General features: G+C 43.9%; 1 protein-coding gene across 12 annotated transcripts in view; it reads left to right on the top strand.

Annotated features, from left to right (window-relative positions):
* The window catches only part of FOXP1 (forkhead box P1), a 390,389-nt gene that overhangs the window by 28,731 nt on the left and 339,765 nt on the right, over positions 1-21,893 (top strand). For all 12 annotated transcript variants that reach the window (XM_075762434.1, XM_075762440.1, XM_075762441.1 and 9 more), the window contains exon 2: positions 18,020-18,166. The gene's annotated coding sequence lies outside the window, so the exon portion shown is untranslated. The remainder of the gene's footprint in view (positions 1-18,019; positions 18,167-21,893) is intronic.

Below are 21,893 nucleotides of genomic sequence, written 5' to 3'. Positions count from 1 at the left end.
ATGCAGCTTTTCATTCCTTGTGTAGTTCTGTGCAGTAATCAGCGGTGGTGAACACCAGTCCATCAGGCTTGAATTTTGCATATCTGATATGTTATCAGCTGGCTATCGTGGTATTAACACTAATGTAAAAGACTCCTGTTTTAACTCAGAATTTTCCAACAGCTACAGAACAAAGGCCGAAAGAGTTTCAATATTAAAGAAAAAAGCAAAGGGGGAAAAAAAAACCCCAAAGCTACGCTGCAGTAACAAGAATACCAAAAAATGCATCTTTAAACTTTTTTTTTTTTCTCCTGATCTACTTTCTGTATGACTCACAAGCCAGGCTCTAAAATGGCCTCCAAACATGCATGCATAATTTTGCACATCCAAGTGTCTGCATATGCAGTGCTCTTAAATATCCCTGGGGTGTTGGCTTTGCCACTGGGGAAGGGACGAAGAAGTTCATCCCCAGAAGGGACCTAACTTGTGTTGGCATCACTTTCCCGATGGCCTTACCCAGCCTTGGGTGTGCACCGGTCAACCACCAGCAGCCATGCAACCTGCTCTTCTCCACGGGTTTATGCTGGCCTAGTTAGCTTGGAGGAGAATGTCTGTCTTTTGGGGGATTTTTTTGTTTGTTCCTCTCCTCCTGTGAAAGGCATAGCCTGTGAAAGAAGACTTGGGCTTTCTGAATACCAGCGATTTTCCAGGAACTAGCTGGACAAGGGAAGCTGAGGTAGAGCCAGACCTTGGAAAAAGTTACACGTGAGCCTGTAGAAATGAGGCTGAGACCACCTTTGGACCGATGGTGTTGCTCTTGAGTCATAGGGCAGTGGGACCCACCACCCCTGCTCGTGGAATCAACAAACAAATACGCTAAAAATTAAATCTGCTTTATCTGTTTTGGTTTGGTTTTTTTCTTTTCTTTCAGTGATTCCTGACAGGACCCGTTTTAAGGCAGGCATCATCTGTGGTTCTCATAGCTTTTGTAAAAATAATTAAGAGCTCTTAAATGAAAAGGCAGCACGTAGACGTGCTTGCAGGTGTCAGAGCAGGGGTTTCACCCCGCAGGAGGGGATGTACAAACTGTCTTCAGCTGAAGCAACAGAGGCCAGTTAACAGCCAGAGTCATGGGTGGCTCATTCAACGACTTATGATAATAAACCCCACTTTTAGGGGTTTGCTGTGCAGGTGACATCCCCTTTTCTGAAAGCGGCCTGTGTGTACAGTGATACTCAGCACGTGTTTTGGGTGCTTTCTGTCGGTGAGGGTAGGGTGAGTGTACCTGACATAGCAGAAAGGTGTTGATTTGATTAAAATCTGACTCTATTGTCTGGCAGAAGCCCCGAATCCCCCTTTTACCCTTTCTGCAAGCAGAAAGAAGTGCAATTTTCATTCAGCATAGATGTTTCCCTTTCATCCCTGAAGCTATTTTTTTTTTTCCTGCAGCAGTTTTGGTGAAATTATGTATCGCTTGTGATAATTCATTTTAAAAATTCCTGAGCTGTGTGGCGTACTTTCATGAAAATTCATTTAGATAAAATTAGATATTATTGTTTAATGAGGTGGCATTTCAATTTAGACCTTGCATCATGCATATACCAAGAGTTTTTTATGGAATAGTTAGGTTCATTTGAGTAATAAAGGCTGAATCATGGGGGCTTTAATTCTTAATCGCTGTGAGGATTGTTATCTGTGGGATGTGAGCTGTCTTAGTGGTATTCAATCAAGTGTCCACTTAGCCGTGACCAGAAGTAATTGCTCCCAAGTGGGTTGCACAATGACCTGTTAATACTTGCTTTGACCCTCTGACCTTGTCTGCCCCATTGTTTAGGATTTTATAGCAAGCGAGTCTGCATTTCTGTGGGGTCAAGTAGATATCTGAGGTCAAACATTTTCTGATTACTCCATGGTGTACACTGTAAGTCTGCGGAGTTGTTGCATAGCAATAGTCACTGCTTCAGAGCAGGACGCAAAGGGTTGGGAAATTGTCTTCCTGAATGCATGTAAACAGTTTAATATTTTACTGAAAGAAGTTCATCTTGTAAATTAGGTATGAATAATGCATTTGTAATTACTACTCATGTCTTTAAACACTTGTGTCTTAATTGGCTTGGGTATTTTTTTAATGTATTTGCATTTTGTCAGTGAAGTTAATTTTAACTTGCAGAGATGGAAGGCAGTTGCGTGGACTGGGGATGGCTTCGTCCTGCATCCCTTTAGCAACCAGGGCTTGTGTCGGGGCTTCTAAATGAGTTCAAGTGGGAATTGCTTCATCCCTGCCTTGGACTGCTGCTGTAGACGATTTTATGTGCCTCTCACAGCCTTCCAGAATTAATTTGACCTACTTGTTGATGACTGCGACCCGCAGACGGTTGGGATGTCCTGTATTAATTTGTTGGCCGCACTTAAATGTTGCTGAAAGCGTGGTCGTATTGTGCAGTAATTTGCAGGGGGACTTGCCGTGCTGTGTAGCCGAAATGCGGTATTTTCTTACCAGCGTATCTGGCAAAATAGCACCGTTGTACAAACAAAGCCTTGGTATTGTTTGTAGCACTACTCCCTCTTTTCACGTCGTGTTTACCGAGCTCACTAGCCAAAACACTTCTGCGCACTCTTCAGCCTTGTGGGTCAGCTTTGCCCTGAAAAATAACGTATATGCCCATCTCTCTGCATCGCATCTGAAGGAAAATATTTTGATCGTCGTTCCCCGAGCGGGGCTGGTGGGATGACACAAAGCAGTTGGATCACGATACAGTTTGGGGACAAACACAGCTAGCGTTCCTGTGAGAGAAGCAGACTATAGTCAACTGAGTAAGCAAGAAACAAGTGCTAGAGGGAAAACTATATAGCATATGTGGGGGAGAAAAACAAAACAGTGACTCTGTTTCCACTGCCAGAATATTTAAAAACAAACAAACAAGAAAGCAAAGCAAAGCACGCCTTGTGATGAAGGGAACCTGTGGATTTTTTTTACTATACGTGAGGCCGTGTGTGGATCTCCTCTTGCCAGGATGTCCTCAGGGAGGTTGAACCATCTGTTCGTGTCGTGGTCGGTGTAGGACCTCATAAGGCCACAGAGGCCCTCGAGAGCTCCTTATTGATTTGAATCTTTGTCCTTTAAAACCACACAAAAACTGTGGCCTCTTGTGCCAAATCATCTCTGATTCTCTGTTGATAAGGGTTCAGGCACGGCTAGATGTACGGAGACACTTTCCTTTGCAGATGTTGGTATTTCATCACCCAGGACAGCCCTGTTGTCCTCCATGGGCTGATGACATAGTGTAGGCCGTGGCGCAGGCGTGCCGTCTCATTTCCCCTCTCAAACTGCGATCTGGAGGCACTCCTGACCTAAACCAGCACCGGACATTATGGCTGCCTTTCTCTGGGCCGTCCACCTCTGCCTCCTTACCACAGCTTGGCTTAGGATGGAGTGTCTCCTCGAATCTCCTCAGTCTCTCTGGAAAATTTAAGTTTGGGAGATGGTGTGGGAGGTGAAGGGATTCTCATCTCACATTGCTAAAAGTGCGGTTGCTTCATAAGATGGAGCAATCCCTTCTTCAGGGACCCCAGGTAAGGTGGGCCAGGAGGCGGGAGATTTAGCCTCCTCCTGCCACGGAGCGAGGAGGATGGTGAGATGGGGCAGGGGGGGAAGGCACCAGAAATGGAGAAGTTCTGGCCAGGTGCATGTTTTAGGGTTGATGGTAATGAAGCAAGTGTATCATCGTTCTCTCTTAACAATTAGTCAGGACCGGGGCATTTCTCATAAAGACCTCATGACTAATGTTACCGTGGGAAGTCCAGAGGGCTTTGTGAACTTAATTTTGAGGTTTTCACTGCGTGTGTTGAGATAGAGTTTTCACAAGAAAATGGTGGGCTCTTTACTCCCCCTTTTTAAAAAACAAACGTGCAGCTGGAAGAACGGAGTACACAGCATCTCTAACGTGATACTTGTTGCCTCTTCCCAGTCCTGGGCACTCTGGGTCCCTTCTCTGCTGGCCATGTCTGCAGCAGAGCACTAGGAGGAACTTGCTTTTGATGGAAAGATCTTGTGCCGAGTCCAGAATAAACAGAATATTTCTTAACTTTGGAAAGGAATGTGAGCGGATGCCACGGAAATGAAAGATCCCATTTAACACGGATACTGCAACCTTGATTTTTTTTTTTTTCTTTAAATTGAAATGTGGGAAAACATCTGAGATGTTGCAGGGGGGTTTTGGAAAGCCTGCGTTTCCCACACGCTTAGGTCTGTGCAATGGCTTCGTAGGTGGTGTGTGGTTTGTGTCAATCATCAGTCAGGTGCTAATGGTGATAGAGCTGCGTTCAGCCTCTGAACCTGACGCCGAGCGCATTGATCTTTGCAAACACGTTTGTACAAGCTGGGGGAACTGCAGGCTTGTAGCCACAGTTTTCATCCATGTCTGGAGTTTCCTTTTGTAGCTCAGGAGAAGGCAGAATACCACTTCTGCAGCAGCCTCAGACATTGCTAGGACGAGCCCTTCCTTCGCCTTGATAGCAATTTAGCCATTTCATCTTTTCCCCAGCAGACTAAGCAGCAGCACAGATTGGCCGTTATAATTAATTTTGTGCAGGAAGCAAGAGCTGAATGTTCCAGCATCTCCTAGTTTTCACTCTGGTTGAAGAGGGCACTCCTCGTACCTGCTACTCTACCAGTTACAGTCCTTTCAAGGAAAATGTGACACTTTTCAGGGGACTAGGTATGGTTGTGGTGATGAAATTTTAGGGGATCAGTGCAGCATCCTTGTTGGATGCAGACTGGGGCAGCTGTTGATCCAAGTGAACAAAAGGATTAAAAAAAAAAAAAAACCACGACTGTCGTTGGTGCAATTTGTGCCGGTGGCCTTTTGAGCTCTTCCTGTTATGACTGTTTGCATCTTGCTGCTTTTCTGAATCCACCACCAAGAGCACATCATAAGAAAGTGAAACTCCCATGTCAGCCCAGTCACGTCAGTGTGAGTTAATGGTGCTGTGCACTCTCGGGGCCGTGTGCCTTCTCCAATTATTTCGTTTTTTGAAAAGGTGGTTTTGGTTTTTTTCGGGTGGGTTTTTTTGGCTTTTTTTTTTTTTTTTCCTTCCCCCAGAAATGCTACGTACCTATTAGGGTGGTCCTAGGACGCCTTGCAGAGCTGCTCCTGCCAAGCATGAACAGCCCTAAGAGTTGTTAAAACTTAAAATGAGAAGCAGAGGCGCTCAGCAATTCTCAGAAGCGCTCGGCACCTTCCAGGATAGAGCAATTTAAAACAGAAAAAAAAAAACAACCACCACACAACAGAAAACATGAGATGTAGTTATGCAAATTATGACCTTTAAATGCATTTTATATTTGGATTGAAGTTGCTAACGCATTCTTTCCAAGTTCTGTTTTTCCAGCGTGATTTTTCATTGGGTGCTTCTCTTTGTATTGGTGGAGCAGAGCGGTGCTGGCCCCGCGGAGGGAGCACGGGACACGATGACTCGGAAAAGCAGCCACCGTGCTCCGAGATGGGCAGCGCATCGGTTAGCGAGGAGCCTAAATAGGTGGATTTTAATTTTTCTGGAGGGTCTGAGCACATTAACTGGATGGCAGATTCCTCATTAGCTAGATGGATTAAAATTTGTATCATGGCTGATGCCTATCCTGACTAATACGTGTAAGTAACAGCTCGTTCTACTAGAGCTATTGGACGTGGCTTGGGTGGAGGAGAGGAATTGGCTTCTGCGGAGGATATTTGCAGAAAGTCACATTTCCACCATATGTTAGCAGGAGTCTCTTTGGATGCAGGTTTTGGATGGAGTCCTCTGTGTTGCTGTAATCTGGTTTGTCCTTTTTCTACCACTAGTTCTGAATCATACCAACTATTTGGACTCTTCTGCGTGTTTCCTGAAGGACAGTGGGAACATTTCTGCTGGCTCAGCTGCCTTTCACCTCTTACTTCATCTCGATGAAGAAGTGAGGTCTGGAGGACTGAAGGAGAAATTTTGTGTCAGTCAGGAGTGAGGAGGGCTGCAAAAAAATCTGAACATTCTGCCAAATTTAAAAAAGAAAAAAAAAAGGAAGGTACCACAAACCTCATCAATCCTGATTTAGGTCTGGCTTGTGACAAATCATTATGTAGGAAGGGAAATATCCCTTTAATTTTTAATAGCTTTGCAGTGAAGTTTTATTAGGCAATAATCCGGTTCCTGAGTGGATAAAAGAAGAGGGTGAGGGCCAAGTAATTTTTTCCCCTCCCGTACAGTTGGGAAAGGGAGAGAGGGGTCATGGCGAGACGGCTGCCTTCTGAAGCTCAAAGCAGCATCCTTCTCTGTGCCACAAGCATACCGAATGCTTCCAAATGGATATTTACAACATAAATATGTTCAGGATGTGGGTAGCGAGAGAAGTGTGGGAATAGACGCGAAGGTGCATGGGAGTGGGGATGCGAAGGGGGAGGTGTGAAGAGAGCCAGGAGAGTGTGATGCACATTTTGCAGATAACTTCTCTTTGGGTACCTCCTTCCAAAGCACGGGTGCAGACTTCCCTGCTCCTACCACTGTGTCCCAGGGCTTTATGTACACTGCAAACAGGTTCTCCTACCCGTCTCTGCTAACGTCACTGATTGCTTACTTCCAGAGTGGTTTCTTTTCGGGGAACAGCAGCTGTTAATAAGCCTGGATTGGTCAAGTAGCTTCATTTGTAGTTTGATTGGTGGTGGTTGGCGTTTCTTACAGTATTTCCCAGGCACCGAGTGCAATAGACATTTCACTGGCACTTAATAAAGCAGCGTAGGGCACTCCTCGATAATATAATCCTTATGCCAGCCCAGTTGCTAAACCCTTGAGTCCCTCGGGCTGTAGTAGACAACTACACTTGGCGTTGCTGCTTGTTTTACTGTTGTCTCAGATGACTAGGCAGCATTTCTGTGATTTTAATGTGACGTGTTATTGCAGTATCTGGGATGAAATTACCACTTACAGATGTATAGGTGACAATCTGACTCCCTTCGGCTGTTGAGCATCGGTGACGTGGGGAGGCGGGTGGTGCGGGGTGTCTTTGGCGCGCTGCACTGAGTACCAGAAATGAGCATCTGACCCTTTCTTGTAATTTTTTCCCTTCTTTTTCGAACATCTGCTCTCCTAATTGTTTTCTGTTTCGGGTTTTTTTTTTTTTTTCCTTTTTTTTCTGTGGCTCTTGTAATTTGCGGTGAATTTGTATTTAATGTAAGAAAGATGTTAGCTCCTGTCTAGTTTTTCAGCGAGCATTCCAGTAATTACTGGAGTACCTTTGAATGCTATAACTGCTATTTCTAAGTTAAGGAATCACATTTTCCAAGCATTTATAACTGAATTCACATGGGTAAGATTTGGCATTCAGATTTCCGGCCCACATATCTTATTTTGTCTTGATCCTTTAAGTTAGCGTATCAGCTTTGTGTTTGATTAAAATGGTAAAAATGGTTTCTTGCTACTTTGGGTGGGCTTGTAGTAGTGTTGTTTTATCCAATTATTTTAATTAAAACAAAATAAATATTGGTTTGGGCCCTGAAATTATTTCTTTATAGTTACTACTGTGGGCTGGTGTCTTTTTTTTGTCCGTCCCCCCCCCTTATTTTAATATTACTTGTTGGTACGTCTTTGAGGAGCTTCTCAGAATGTGGTTTGATCCTTTCTCTGTTGATACCAGGCAAACCCTTTGTGCCGAAGGATGCTGGCTAAGGCCACGCTTCCCCTCGCGCCCTCAGCAATGTTAACTTGGCTTTTCCAAATGCTCCTGGAGAGTGATACACCCACTTCCTTTTGATTTTTAGAAAATTAAAACCCAACAACCATGATTTTAAATTCACCTTCTCTTTTCACCACAAATATTAGCGTTACATCCAGAGGGTTGCGATGACCCGTGGATTGCTTTGCTTTGCATTATTTGAATGCTGGGTGGTTTTGAGGATGTCCCAACACTGTCAACACAGCTCCAGCCCCGTGGCTGCTCTGCAGCATTAAGTGACTCTCACTCACTTGTTCTCTCTTTTTTTAATTTTTCAACCTGTGAAGTCTGGTCCAGAGGAAATGTGATTTTTGCATTTTCCTGCCCAGAGATAGATTTTTTTTTTTTTTTTTTTTTTTAGTTTTCGAAACTGTTTTCTGGCACTTACAAGTTGAAAGGTAACAAGGAAAAAAAAATAAAAAAAATCTGAAATTTGACCTCAGAATATACTTAGTAGATGTGGTGATAATTACAGAGCGTTTCTTTGGAGGAAATAAGGTACAATGTGTGGTTTGTTTCTATGCGCAGGTATGCTAAATGTAGGGCAGACGAGTTGAACAGTTAAAACTAAATTGATGGATCTGGTAGAGCTAAGTACTTAAGTAAATTACATTATTTAGTCATGTACAAGTTTTGTGAAAAAGCCTCAGTCTTCCAATAAAAGACTGAGAATACCGCTGGACTTAATTAATTACCAATATCAATTTATATCCTTGTTATTGGCAATAGTTTTACTCACATTTTAATATTTGAGCTGCTTAACTCTTCTTTGCGGTAAGTATCCCTTTAAAAGGACATGTAAAGTGATGTTTCACATGTAACTATGCTTTAATTCAGGAGAGAAACATATCCAAACTTTGAGGGTAGATGCTGGATTTTGTCTTGAACTCAGGTTTTATTTGCCTATTATAGGGAGCCGATGTTTCTAGGCTCTGCGGTACTTGGTGCTCCGCGCCTCTCGCACTCTGCGCAGCGCGTGCCCTGGGATGCAGATAGGGGTGCGTGAGCGTGGAGGAGCGCCCGCTTCTTGCCCGGGTTCACGTGCGGTCGGTGCAGGGACTAACCGTGCGATGGGGTGGCCTCCGCCGTGCCATGCCGTCCTCTCGTCCCAGCGCCGAGACCTGCGGGGAGAGCATCCAGACAGGCCTGTGGATTTTGGCTCAGCGGCGGTTTAAGAACCGCTTAAACTTGAGGAATTCATAACTTTGGAATTCAGCAAATTTGCACAACTCCGTGCATCTGTCACTCCGTCAGCACGCGCCGGCTTTCTGCCTTCCTCACCCTGTGCATCTCGGGCTAAATATCTTGTGATTAACGACTCAACTCATTGGCTTGTACTCGCGAGCGTCTTATCAGCAGCCCTGCAAAATCCGCTGCCGCGCGGGGAGCGTGCCGGTGAGGGAACGGCAGCGCTGGGCGAGCTGAGGCCGGGCCGGGGCAGCTGCTCTGTGGTTTGTTGTGTCTGGTTTGGTTCCTACTTTTAAAGTTGCAGTTGCGTTTGGTCATTCGAAGCTTATTTTCCTAGTCTGGCCAAGCCAGCAGGATCCCCGTGCGCTGCAGGGGAACATAAAACATCAGCCTTTAAGCTGGAGTGCTCAGTAGATAAGGATTTTAAGACTCTTGCATCATGTGCTGTGTCTTATGGGCTTACTTAGTATACTCCATTTGATTTAATTTAGATATTGAATAAGGAGAAACACTTTAATAGCCAGAAAAAGTACTGTAGGTTGCAGCGCCTCTTCTTTCCCCATTGCCTTAAAGACAAGATGGCTGGAAGGGCTGACTTAGACTGCGATTATGTCTATTTAATTGTAGGAAGTAACAGGATGTTTTCAAACTGCTTAAAAATGATGTTACACCTTATCTGTACTATGAAGCGTTTCAAAAAGCCAACAAGAATTCATTGCGCTTTTGTTTTGTTTCTTCTTTTCCGTGACTAAATGTAAAGAATAACTTTTCAACCTTTGCAAAGATGAGGAAATGTGCAAAATGAGCTGATTTTTTCAGTCGGGTGGCTTGGGGAGGGCCTGAAAAGTCAGTGGTTTTGCCTTTCTTTCCCCATTATATAAATACAAATACAAATTGTAACCGAGTTGCCACAAATATTAGCTTGCATGCTGATAGGTAGCCATTTATCTTGCTAAAAGTTTTGGTTTGCTGCTTGTTTGTATTGGCAGGGTGGAGGTTGGCTGGGGAGCAGGAGGTGCTGTTGGATGGCGTTCCTGGGAGATAAGGAGAACCTCGGGGATGCGGTTTGCTCGGCGTGGGGCTGCCCCGCTGCCTGCCTGGGGGGTCGACCTCGGTGGCCGAGCTGTTGTCACTGCTTTGCCATGACAAGTCGCTGCTATCTGTGGCTGCTGTCTGTGCAAAATATAGATTAAAAGGATAGGGAAATAGCAAACCTGCCATGGAAGATTTTGCTGTAGTAGTAAACGGGGAGGTGGCAGGAGAAGAGAAGTATTTCCAAGTCATAAAGGCAGCGGGTTTAGAAGTTTTGAGGTGGGATTGGGATTGTTTGCAGAGATCCCTCGGCTGGCTGAGATGCGCACGCTGGACTTCGTTGCTGTAACGGGCTTGTGTACCTTTTGCTAAGCACCGCAAAAAGTGCATTTGGATTATAATAAATTTGCATTTATTATTTATATATCTGCATTTGTTATTTTCTGTATTATTTATATATTACATAATATATATTTGCATTTATTTATTATTTATAGATAACCTTTCATTTGAGAATATTAATAATTGCATGAGTCTGCACCACCCTGCACTAATCACGGTTGGGTATTCTCTCTCAGTCGGTGAGAGCCTGGAGGATCTTCAGAGTGGGTGAAAATCATCCCAGACGTGGGTTTAAAAAAAGAACAGGAGAAAAAAAAATGGAAAAGAAAAGCAGGCCTCCCAAAAGCTGTGGTGGAACCCGGTATTAGCAAATGCTTCTAGGAAGTTTGACTGAGAGCCATATGGCAATGTGGGGAGTATTATCCATCGCTCCAAAAGTTGGTCTCTGAATCAGCCTATTGACTTCAGCAGCACTTAATCATGTGTTTTAGTTCTTCTTTGAAAAGGCTTGCATTCCTGAATCATGTCCTCTGATTTTAACCACTAGACGGTACTTTGTTTTGTGGTAGCAGACAAGTCCAGTCATATTTCTGTGACTAAGTTTGCAAGTTTTGACTGCATCCCTAGCGAAGTATGCTGATGAATATTCCTCCTCTTATCAAAATCCAAACATTACCCGCTGTCCTTGAATTTTAGAATGAAACTGAGCATCTTCCTGGGATGGAGTTGGTGGGATGCTGCAGGGTACTCTGTGATTTTGTATGTTAATCTGCAGAGCCTTGTGGATGCTGTGATGGAAATAAACAGGGGTGAAACCAGTGATCTCAAAATACTGCCCTGAATTCTGCTTTCAAAAGCTCTGAGTGTTGGTGGTGATTGAACCCACATATTAAAACAAGAACCAGTTGCGCGGGTCCAAATTTGGATCATGCTTGGATGCTGAAGTACATCCTGGAGCCTCACGCGTGGCTCTGCTGTGTCAGGGATGATTTGAACGCTGTGTTTGGTGAAGAAAAATGGTGGGTTTGTACATCTTTTTTGGGATGTACTAGTTCACGTCTGTTGCATTCACCAGTGCCCCCTGCCCTGGTGTTACCGCGCAGGTAGAGATGCCAGGTACCACCCGTGAGTTGCAAGGCAGCAGGATGTGGGTGCCGGAGAGTCCAGGTGGGCTCCGTTCACCGCTGCCACAGCATCAGAAATGCCAGGAATGTGCGTTTTCCTCCCTGCTGAGGGAGTTCCCAGGGATTTCTGCTCCAGTCTGTCCCTTATTAAAAGGAAACTCCAGGCAAACCCCTGTGCCGCTACCTGGTTTGGCACGGAGAGGGGAAAAAATCCCGTCCCACCCCGTTCCTGGGGAGGGGGTGCATGGGTTTCGCTTTCATCCCTAAGAATCATTGTATTTCAGCAGAACTTTTTGTCTCACCTTTCTGTGTTTTTACAGCTAAAGCAGTTTTTACTTCCCAACTTTCAACATCTGGAATTCGGTTTCAGTTTATTAAAAAAAAAAAATTCAAAATCCGCAGTCTGGCTAAAACACCAATGCCTTTGTATTTGCCCAAAATTTTTAGCTTTAATTTTGCATCCTTGGCAAATGCCAGAAGTCCCAAGTAGTTGCATGTTCAGTAGCTGTCTTTTTCTGCTGCGTTTTAGTCTTAACCAGTTTTTTTTTTTAAATTATTTTTCTGGTTAGACACTTTTCTAATTGGGGATAATACCAAAATGATTAATCAAATTAAGCATGAGAGCAAAGTGGCTGATGCACAAAGCTGTGTATAGCTGCTGTCTTCTGCAGTGAGGTTGTTTCCCTGTAACTGAAGTTGCTTAATGGGCCTCTTAGGCTCTATTTTTTAATTTATTTTTTTTTAAAATGAGGTACTGAGTAGATCCTATTGACTTCAGTTGTGGATTGGGATGCCTGACAGCCGGGAAATTAAGCCCCTTCTTTGTGACCGAGTTGAAGACCAGATTTTCAAGGATTTTCGTGTGCTTAGCAGCCATAATTGGTGTTAGGTTTTTGTTTTGTTTTTCTTTTTTTTTTTTTTTTAAGTTCAATTCTCGTTTGGACATCTAAATAAGGGTGAGAGATTATGATACTTGTAGCAACTGTTCTTACTGGGACATGATGAACTTTTTTAGAAGAACCTAGCACCTAATGAGCTAGTTACTTTACTCTCCAAATAAGAGCTTTGTTCTCCTGGATTTCTGCGTTGTTTGCAGACGCTGAGCATTTCTGCAAATTCTGGTCTTGGAGCACAAACTTCCTTGCTTCTGCCTCGTTTTCTCTGTGTTTTATGTAGCGATTGGGGGGGGAAGGAGGGGCAAAACGAGTTGAGTAAATTAGACAACTGTTGGAAAAAAAGGGGGACATGCAAAATCAAGTGTTCTACTTGCGTAATCTGTTTAACACCAGCGAGGCACGGAGCCTTGTGGGACGTGGGAATAAAAGGAACATCTGTGCAGGCCACATGGCATGCTCCGGAGGAGCCCTCTGTCCCAAGCAGCTCGGCTCTATTTGCAAATAAAAGCTCCAACCAACATCAAAAAGTTGAGGTGGATCCTAGCTGGAAGGGGAGAACAAATGTTACCTTTTGGTGTAGGGAAGTTCCCCCTGCCAGCAGCCTTTGTGGTCTTTTTTAAGGATGTTTTGGGCATGTGTTTCTAATGGCAATTTATTTGAAGAAAAAGACAAAAAAGGAGGAAAGAAAAAAGGAAGAAAGGAAAGAAAGAAAGGAAAGAAAAAAGTAGAAGGTTATTTATTGTGGAAAAATTATATCTATATTGAAAGATTTTAGGAAATTGCTGAGCATCTTAAGCTACAATCAAATTACAAGTATATGAGCTAGAAATAAGAATAGGGATGGTAGGGATGTTTTTTGGGGTGGGGTTTTTTTGTTGTTTCCCCCCCACCCCACCCCACCTGGTGATAGACATCCTGAGATCCCAAGGCTTTCCAGGCTGATCTTACTCCTCTTATTTTGCTGGTGGTGGTTGGTAAGCAGCTCCTTCGTTAGGCAGGACCCTGGGGAGCTGCAGCTGCTCCGGCCTCGCTCCCCCCGGACACTCACTGGGGAGGAGGATAAACAAGACAGCAGTGTGTTGTACTTCCACTTGCAACCTGTTAGAACGCAGTAATTCTTGCAAGGACGCATCTAGTTTGGGGCTTTGCGTTTTCTAGACAGGCTGTATTGTTTTTAACAGAGTCATGTATCGGCAAGCTGGGTAGTCTGTATCAAGAAGGCACGTATTTTTTAATATGTAAATAGGAAAGGATGGTGGTTTCATCTTTATTCCAATGTACCCAGGGTGGCAATAATGCTTTTTAAATCCCTGTGAAACAGATTGTATATGGCAAAATTAATGTCTCAACTCTCCAAGTATTTTCTCTAAAATATTTGATTTTTTGCATTTATTATGCCGCTTGTTTAAAATAGCGAACGGTATCAGTCGTGCATTCAAAGCTTAATTGGTGGAACACAGATTTATTCTAATTTAAAACAGTCACTTAAAAAACAGTTTTGTATATATGTATACATGGGCACAACTTTTCATACAGTTGTCTGTTTTGGAGCGGTCTCTTAGGCACGGATGTACAAGTTGAACCTGTTTTCTTTTGTGCAACATGGCTTTGAGAAATCATTAGTTAAAACAGTATTCTGTAGTTTGACTGCAGTCAGTAAACAGCCTAATGTGAGTGGTGCATTGAAGTTCTGCCTTTGATCAGGCTTTGAAATGTATTGTGCCAAGTATAGTCCCAAGGTGTACATGTATCTACGTAGGTATGTATAGATATGTTGGTGAAAGCTGCTTTAATGAAAATCTAGCCAAGTAAATAAATAATGTGTCTTTTTCTCCCACTGCACCTCTTCTGAACACATGGTCGTGTATCTGCTAGCTGTCAGCGTTGTCCTACTTGTTGCAGAGAGCTCACTCGTACTGGAGCAGCCCTTTGTGCAGGGTGGCATTGCCAGCCTGTGCCACCCTCATGCTGCTGGATGGCGATGCACTTGCGATTCCTTGTGTCCCAGAATAGAATAGAATATTTTCAGTTTGAAGGGACCTACAAAGATCATCTAGTCCAACTGCCAGACCAATTCCAGGCTGACCAAAGTTAAAGCATGTTAAGGGCATTGTCCAAATGCCTCTTAAACACTGCCAGGCTTGGGGCATTGACCACCTCTCTAGGAAGCCTGTTCCAGTGTTTGACCACCCTCTCGGTAAAGAAATGCTTCCTAAGGTCCAGTGTAAACCTCCCCTGGTGCAGCTTGGAATCATTCCCATGCGTCCTGTCGCTGGGTACAAGGGAGAAGAGCTCAGCACCTCCCTCTCCACATCCCTTCCTCAGGAAGCTGTAGAGAACAATGAGGTTGCCCGTCAGCCTCCTCTTCTCCAAACTAGACAAACCCAAAGTCCTTAGCTGCTCCTCATAGGACATGCCTTCCAACCCCTTCACCAGCTTTTTTGCCCTAAACTCTTGACAACTCCTGAGTTGCATAAAGTGCTGCAGTTTTGCAGTTTGATGTATGAAATGATGCTCTCGGTTGCTTCAGAAGCCCCGGGAGCAGCTGGACCCTGGGGTGGAGCTGCACAAAGAGGGCTGGAAGCATGAGGGAAAGGTGAGGGTGGTAGGGCTGACCTCACGCTGATGAGATGAAGTCTGTAGTGGTCTGCCAGATCATCTATGCTGCGTGCCTCTGCCTTTGAGATTTAAATAGTGAAGTATTAAAACTTGTCTTTCAAATCTGTTCAATATTACGAAGATTAATTTTTGTTGGGGGCAGATTAATAGGTTTCCTATTCTGATTAATACAGTGATAATAAAAACGTTGCGATTGCTGGAATTAATGAAGCCCAGATTCCTGTTTCAAGGTTTGATTGACTTTGTACTTCAGTTACGCTAAAGCTGCTGCATCTCATCGCTCCTTATTTAGCCTTTGGAGAATGCGTATGGGAGCAAGGCAGCGCAGGAAAAGGTCTGTTTGAGGTCTGTGTTGGAGGTCGCATCAAAGAGTCTGTTGGGGGAGAAGTTTTTCTCAGAGTGGTCAAGGGTTTTACTCATGTTGCAGCTTTATTAGTTTGTCTTTAGCCCAGCAGGCTATTTTTGTGAAAGTTGTAGAAGAGGAGTGTCCAACTCAAATGTGTGGGCGCATCATTAAAAGCTTCAATTTGTCAATGCCAGATCGAACTCAAGTGCGTGGGTAGATCATTAAAGGCTTCAGTTTATCAGAACCAATCTATTACATGTTCCTCTCCCTCCTCCACCCTTCCCCTCAGCAGTATGTGTGTTTTCCCCAGGCTCTCCAGCATTGAGGTCCATGGAGGTGCCTGAACTGCCTCCGTGCCCCCGGGCCACGCTGGGTTCCCCCCTGGCATGGCTCAACCTGGAGCTGGTGGTGTGCTGGTGAGCCAGCTGGCTGTTGGAGACAGCTGATCAAATGGTTTTGGAGGTCCCCAGTGGTGCAAGCCCCAGACTTAATGCCACAAGAATTTACATCTTTGGGAGTTCTCTGCTCCTGTTAATCCCAAGGGATTCAAAAGATGCAGGTGGGTCTAGGCACAGAAAGTACATGGTGATCACATAAGCCTTGTTCCCTTGGGAAACCTGGCTGAACAAATGTTTGTGGAGTATTTTGGTGAGGTCAGTTTTTGATGGCGTAAGAAACATCCGTTTTTCCAGGTGCACTGTCAGAGTTCTGGCCAGGGTGGGATGCGATGTCTTTACCTGTTCCCAACACTGTTTCTTGTTCCTTGTGTAGAAGTTCTCCCAGCTTTCAAATCTGCTTGTTGGCACAAAGATGCCAAGATACTGCTTATGCTTGAGAAGGGATGTAAAGGAGAAGAGCAGTCTGGAGGTGAGGACGATGCTTCTGTATGCCATGGCCCTTGTCTGCTGCAGACCAAATATATTATTTAGACCAGTCATTTTGCCTCAAAAGAACATGAAATCTTTTGAGGAAACATTAGGCAAAATGAGCCTCAATTCCTCATCTTCTAAACGGAGCTAATGATACTTTCCTGCTTTACAGACGTATCGTGGATAAAAATTACTAAGCAGTTGAATACTGGGGGGGCAGCAGGTCAGCTGGAGAAATCTCACCCCAACACGTGTAGATGCAGCTTTCTGCTCGGCTACATACCCATCTGCATATCTGTCATCAAGCGCAGCAATAAAGCGAGCTTCGGATGTGTGTTTCTGACACTGCTCAGTTGCTTCTCAAGTGCTCTGCTCCTCATGAATAAAATACAACTGATGCAAGATGCAGGTCACTTTTGGTTTGCAGGTATTTCAGAGTCTCTGAAAAAGAAGTCATGTTTAGCATAAATTCTGTTTAAAAACCCCTTTTGGGTCTGTTTTTATTGTGTAGCAGAGTTTTATAATAGGGTCGCATAATCCCTATATTTAGCTTTCTGAACTCTTGTGATCTTTGAGCTGTTGCATTGCATTCAGCAAAAAATGGGAGAAAGCCCCAAGGCCAGAGAAGTACCTGGTTTTTGTCTTAGGAAATTTCATGCAGTTGTTGCTAGGACAGAAACTTCCAGGTGTTCCTCAGGAAGACTGCAGTGGGCTGCCAAAATATTTAACTCCAGGAGGTTAATTTGAAGGTGGCTGTTCGTGCTGTTGCCAAAGTGCTGGTAGATGTGGAAAGGCTGGGAGCAGCCACCGCCTTGGGGGTGCTATGGAGGGAGAGGATTGGGGAGTGAAGGGGTCAGAAGGACCACACATGATTTTTGCTTTCATATTTTTTCCTACTCCAGTCCCTCTGGACATTTTCATCTGTTGCAAAGTTTGTTTTCTCCTCTGGGGTTTATTGCTGCAGGTCGCTGTTGCGTAGCGGTCCAGGGAGCAGAGGCTCTCCCGGGCGTTGGTGCATCCGTTAGGGCAGCGAGTGCCCTCCCCCAATTTGGGCAGGCACTGGAGCTGCTGTTTAAATCCCCTGGGGTTTCCTGGGTGCGATGGTTGTGCACCACAGCCCCAGGAACACCTCTGTTCCTATTTCTGAATATGAGTTTTTACGCAGTGTGGATACTTGGCCAGTGAAAAAATTATATATTTTATTTTAAAATACCTTTATTAGTAAAGTGGATGTTTCATTTATACAGTGAGCAGCTTCCTCTGAGCTAAGCTTAAACTCAATCTGTGTTACTAATAGCTGAGGAAAAAAACATACTAATTGGTATTTCTTAACTGATGTTTGCAAATTTTGCCTTTTCACCCTGAACATCAAATAGTTTTTATATGTGTTTTTCCTTATCTCGGAGGAAAGATTATTGCTAACAAGAGATTCTACATTTTGTTAAGGTTTTATCAGGATGCAGTGAGTGAAGGCAGAGTGTAAATATTTCAGAAATTCAAAGACTCTTATATTTTGATAATGCAAAGTAGGTTAAAGTATCTGGATTTTGTGCACAGTGCAGTGTTTTTGAGCAGAATATGGATTTGGATGGTGACACAGTTTGGTATTTAGAAGGAACATAAGCTTGCCTGTCGGAGGAGCACATTGCAAATGTGAAATAAGTGTGTCTTTGAAAACCTTTCTTAATATTCTAAGTTTCGTTTTTATTTAAAGCCAAATAAAGTCTGCTGTGTGATAGAGTAATGTTTGATACGCAGAAATACTCCTGTAACGCTCCCTCCACCTCAAGCCTTTATAACCATCTTTTATTTTCAAAGGAAAATGGTAGTCTTTGATATGATTCTAACTGAGTGAAGTTTTAAAACATGTTTTTGTCTTTCAGTCTCCTGAGAACATTTTTTCTGAGTGACTCCGGCTTCCAGACACATTTGCCATGATAAGGGTTTCGATGATCCTATGATTCTATGATCCTTTCCCATATTTGCCCTGAGTCATGAGAGGATATGTGTGATGCCTGCAAGTAAAACTGGTGAGTCGTCAAAGCCGAGTTTGCAGTAACTCTCACTTATCCTTTCTTACAATCTCTCTTTCCCTCACCCTTTTCTCCCCTTTTTAATACGGTGGGCTTTTGGGTTTCTTTTTTTTTTTTTTTTTTTTTTTTTTCCTTGTATTGTCTGTGCTTAAAAGCAAGTCACCACTATTCTTTTTAAAAAAATAATAAAAAAACCCCTTGATTGTAACAAAATAGCAGTGATACCAAATATTATCAATACAGAAAAAATACTCTCTTCCTTTCTTTCTTCTCTCCATCCCCTCAAATCCTATGAGCTATGAGGTCTTTGGTGCTGAAACTGGAGTTCAGTGATGCAGGCGAATCCACTGCCAAGAAGTGAAGCCTTGCAGATCGACAGGGTCTAAACATGCTTATGTGGGCAATTCATGTCGTGATTAAATATGAATATGGAGAGGTCTCCTCTCCATCATGTGTCAGATGATGGACTCTCAAAGGAACCATTGCCAACAAATAATTAGCTACACTGTTTGCCGCACTTGCATCCCAGTGACAAAATGGTGTCACTGGTACACAGGAGAGCTGTCTCGTCGCATGCGCTTGCCCGGTTCAGCGTGGCATTGGTGCTGCGACGCCTGGCCTGGAGGAACACCGGGACAGAGCATTTAATAGCCAATTCTGGCTAGGGTGCACTTGGTCAAGCTTGAGAAGAGGGTGGTGTGGAGTGACCCCTTCTCTGTTAACTGGCAGTTGCCATTTCCCTGTGGCATTAGCCATCCGAGAAGCCTGTTGGTCCCTTTTGTGCCAAATGAGTGGTGGCTGTGCCTTCCCCAGCTGTCCCTGTCCCTGTCCCCCAGCAGCCTGGAACGGGGAGCCTTCCTGTGCCCTCTCCTCATACCTGCCTGCTGCTGTCGCCTCTCTTATTTAGTAACTGGGGCAAGAGGAGGGGCAATATTTCTTCATTAATCAGAAGACTAAGAGGTTGGGAAAACCAGAATCATCTGATTTTACAGGAAAATTGGAAGGTTTATGTAAGAAATCTTTCAAAACTAGGAAATCTGCATAGTTAAATTGTGTAGGAAATGGGAGCACAAATTGTTTTTTAAAAGAAATTCAGGTTTCTATTATATATGTAATATCCCTCTGTGTGAATTTCAATTCAAAGATTGTAAAACCCAAGAATTCACACATCAGTGAATTGTGATTTCTTTTTTTTGTTAAAGTTTCCATTTTTTCTTTTTTTTCCAGAGGTAGCATAATTACCATGTCATTTAGCAAAGATTATAATAGCTGTTCACTTTTTACCGACTGGTGTAGTAAACAGTTGAATAAACCCATATGGCAGCTCAAAGTGTGCACGCAGGAGAGAGATTCTTACCATTTCCTTCATGTCTGAGTTACCAGCCTCGCTGATATGACTGAGATCCCCAGACAGGGACCAATTTCAGACTTCTCCAGTGATGCAAAAATTTCTCACCGCTCTGTCACATATGAATCAATTGATTTTAATCACAGTGGTTAGCTAATTAATTATTTCTTTGTGCCTATGAAGTATGCATGGAAAACTTGGGGTTATGTGCAAGGTACATACCTCTATTTAAAGCAGTCTGTGCATTTGCTTAATACTTCTTTAATAACTGTAAATAATGCCTGGAGTCCCAAATCTTACTATGCAAGTCACTATTAAAGACGAAGGCCCCGCTAAGGCTGGCATAGGTTAAGTGTGACATCACCGGGTGTTGTGATAGCCCTGCGGCACTCCCTCTAACAGGACTGTGTGTCTGGTCTCAGCGGTGGCAAAGGGAAGAACCAGGGCGTTTTGAAGCATCCCCGTGACATAACAGGGTGAGTGATGGAGGTATGGAGCTGTGACCGACCAGCATCCTGAGTAAAGACAAAGTGTTCGAGTAGCGTGCCCTCTGGATAGCTTCAGCATTAAAAAATAAAAGCAACGAAAAGAAGGATTGTTAACTCTCTCCAGATGCTGGCTTGAACAAAGAAAAAGACTCGTGCTGTTCCTCTTAAAATTCACTTACTTCCAGTTATCTTAAAATTTTCATGTCGCATAATAGCTTTAAAATACCTTCTGAATGCATTAGACTCTCTAGGTGCTTAGAAAACATTGCAAAATAATAATATGAAATGACCAAGCATTGAGCAGTCCCACTGGAAAGGAGCAGTTGGCCAAAACTGGTGCTTGTGTTCATCTTAACCCTGATGTACGACCAGCCCTCCACCATAATTCTATCAAGAGATGGTAAGTTGCCTAGCAATGTGCTGACTGCAGAGGGTACGTGTTGAGCTAATTCAGTTTTTGTTCTCGTTTTCCTTGAGAGTTCAGCTTAAAGGAGTGATCCTTTCTCCGGCTGCAGCAAGAGCCACTTCTCAGCGGTCTCTCTTGTTCCCCACTCGAGTGTCCCTGGTGATGTCAGGAATTCATTCACCGCCCTACGCGTTTTAGAAGTTTCCAGCTTATTGAGTAACCAAATGTGGTTTCTGCTGATTGTGTTGACTGAATGCACGGGCCCTTTCGAAGAGGCAAGAGTTTTATTTAAAGCAGAGCGTTTAGTTGTATACCATTTTATGGCAGGCAAAGGTCATCTAGGGTAAGCAGCCAGAACAGTGAATTGCCTCATTGCAGCACCTAGGAAAATGAGACAGAAAGATACGGTAAAAGGTTTTAACAAATTGCTCATAGTTATAAATTTTTAAAGTCGAGGAACTGGTGCTGTGTACGTTTTTAAATTGGAGATAACCATGCTTGTACGATAAATTGAGTTAAGAACAGAACAAATCAAAATAATGGGGTGGTACTAAAAACCTGGTCGTGCAGTGAGTTGCCGGCACATCGCGCTGCTGGCAGGGCCCGGCGCTGCACACACCAAGCTAACACAATGTCAGAAACCTGCTGTGTCCCCACACGTCCGGAGGCATTGCCACCAGGCTTCGTGGTGACCTTCTCTTGCAGGGATGCCCCACTCCTGCTGCCGTCCTCTTCTCCGGTGGACGGGCTCCTGGTTACACAGACGGCTTTATCTACCCGTGATGCTTCTTGTGATAGCCAGGGAGCAAACGCCAAAGGGGTTCGTCTGCAGCTGCGGTGCAGGTCAGATGTGTGTCGGTGAGGTGGGGGGAGACGGGCAGAGCTCCGGGAGCCGAGCCTGGCCTCCCCCGGCAGAGCTCCACAGCAGGGAGGTGGCAGCAGCCCAGAGATGGCACTTCTGTCCTCGTAGGATCTGCCTTGCTTCTGTAAAGCATCCGTGGCTATGGAAAGACTTTGTTTTTTCTGAAACTTTTCTGTCCGTGGAACTTTCTCGTGGTGGGGGGGAGGAAAGAAGAAGTAATTTTAACAATTTAATATACTACATAATGTGTTTTATAAGCTGGTGTGAATGCTCCTAAGTATTTTGGTCTTTTTTCATAACACAATGAACCTAATATTGGTAAAAATACAGATCTTAGCTGCCACCATAAAGAGAGGCTAGATTTAATAAACAGTTATGAATGTTGGCAGCTGCCTATCAGATTGTATAACGTCGGCTATAGCACATGAAGACAGTGTCAACTTACATTTTATCTCAGAAGTATTTTCAAAGCATTTATTTTGCTTTCTCTTGAGTCCTTAACCTAATTCAAGTTATATAATTGGCGGAATATTTTTCCACACCGCTAATTGGCTGGGTGCCAGCATGGAAACCATTGTCTGACTTGATGATGATCAGGAATTAACATGACATTTGCGTGG

This window comes from Balearica regulorum, chromosome 10, assembly GCF_011004875.1.
Source record: "Balearica regulorum gibbericeps isolate bBalReg1 chromosome 10, bBalReg1.pri, whole genome shotgun sequence".
NCBI classification, from domain to species: Eukaryota; Metazoa; Chordata; class Aves; order Gruiformes; family Gruidae; genus Balearica; species Balearica regulorum.
The sequence above is the reverse complement of the archived record's forward strand: the minus strand, read 5'-3'. Positions and strand labels throughout refer to the sequence as shown.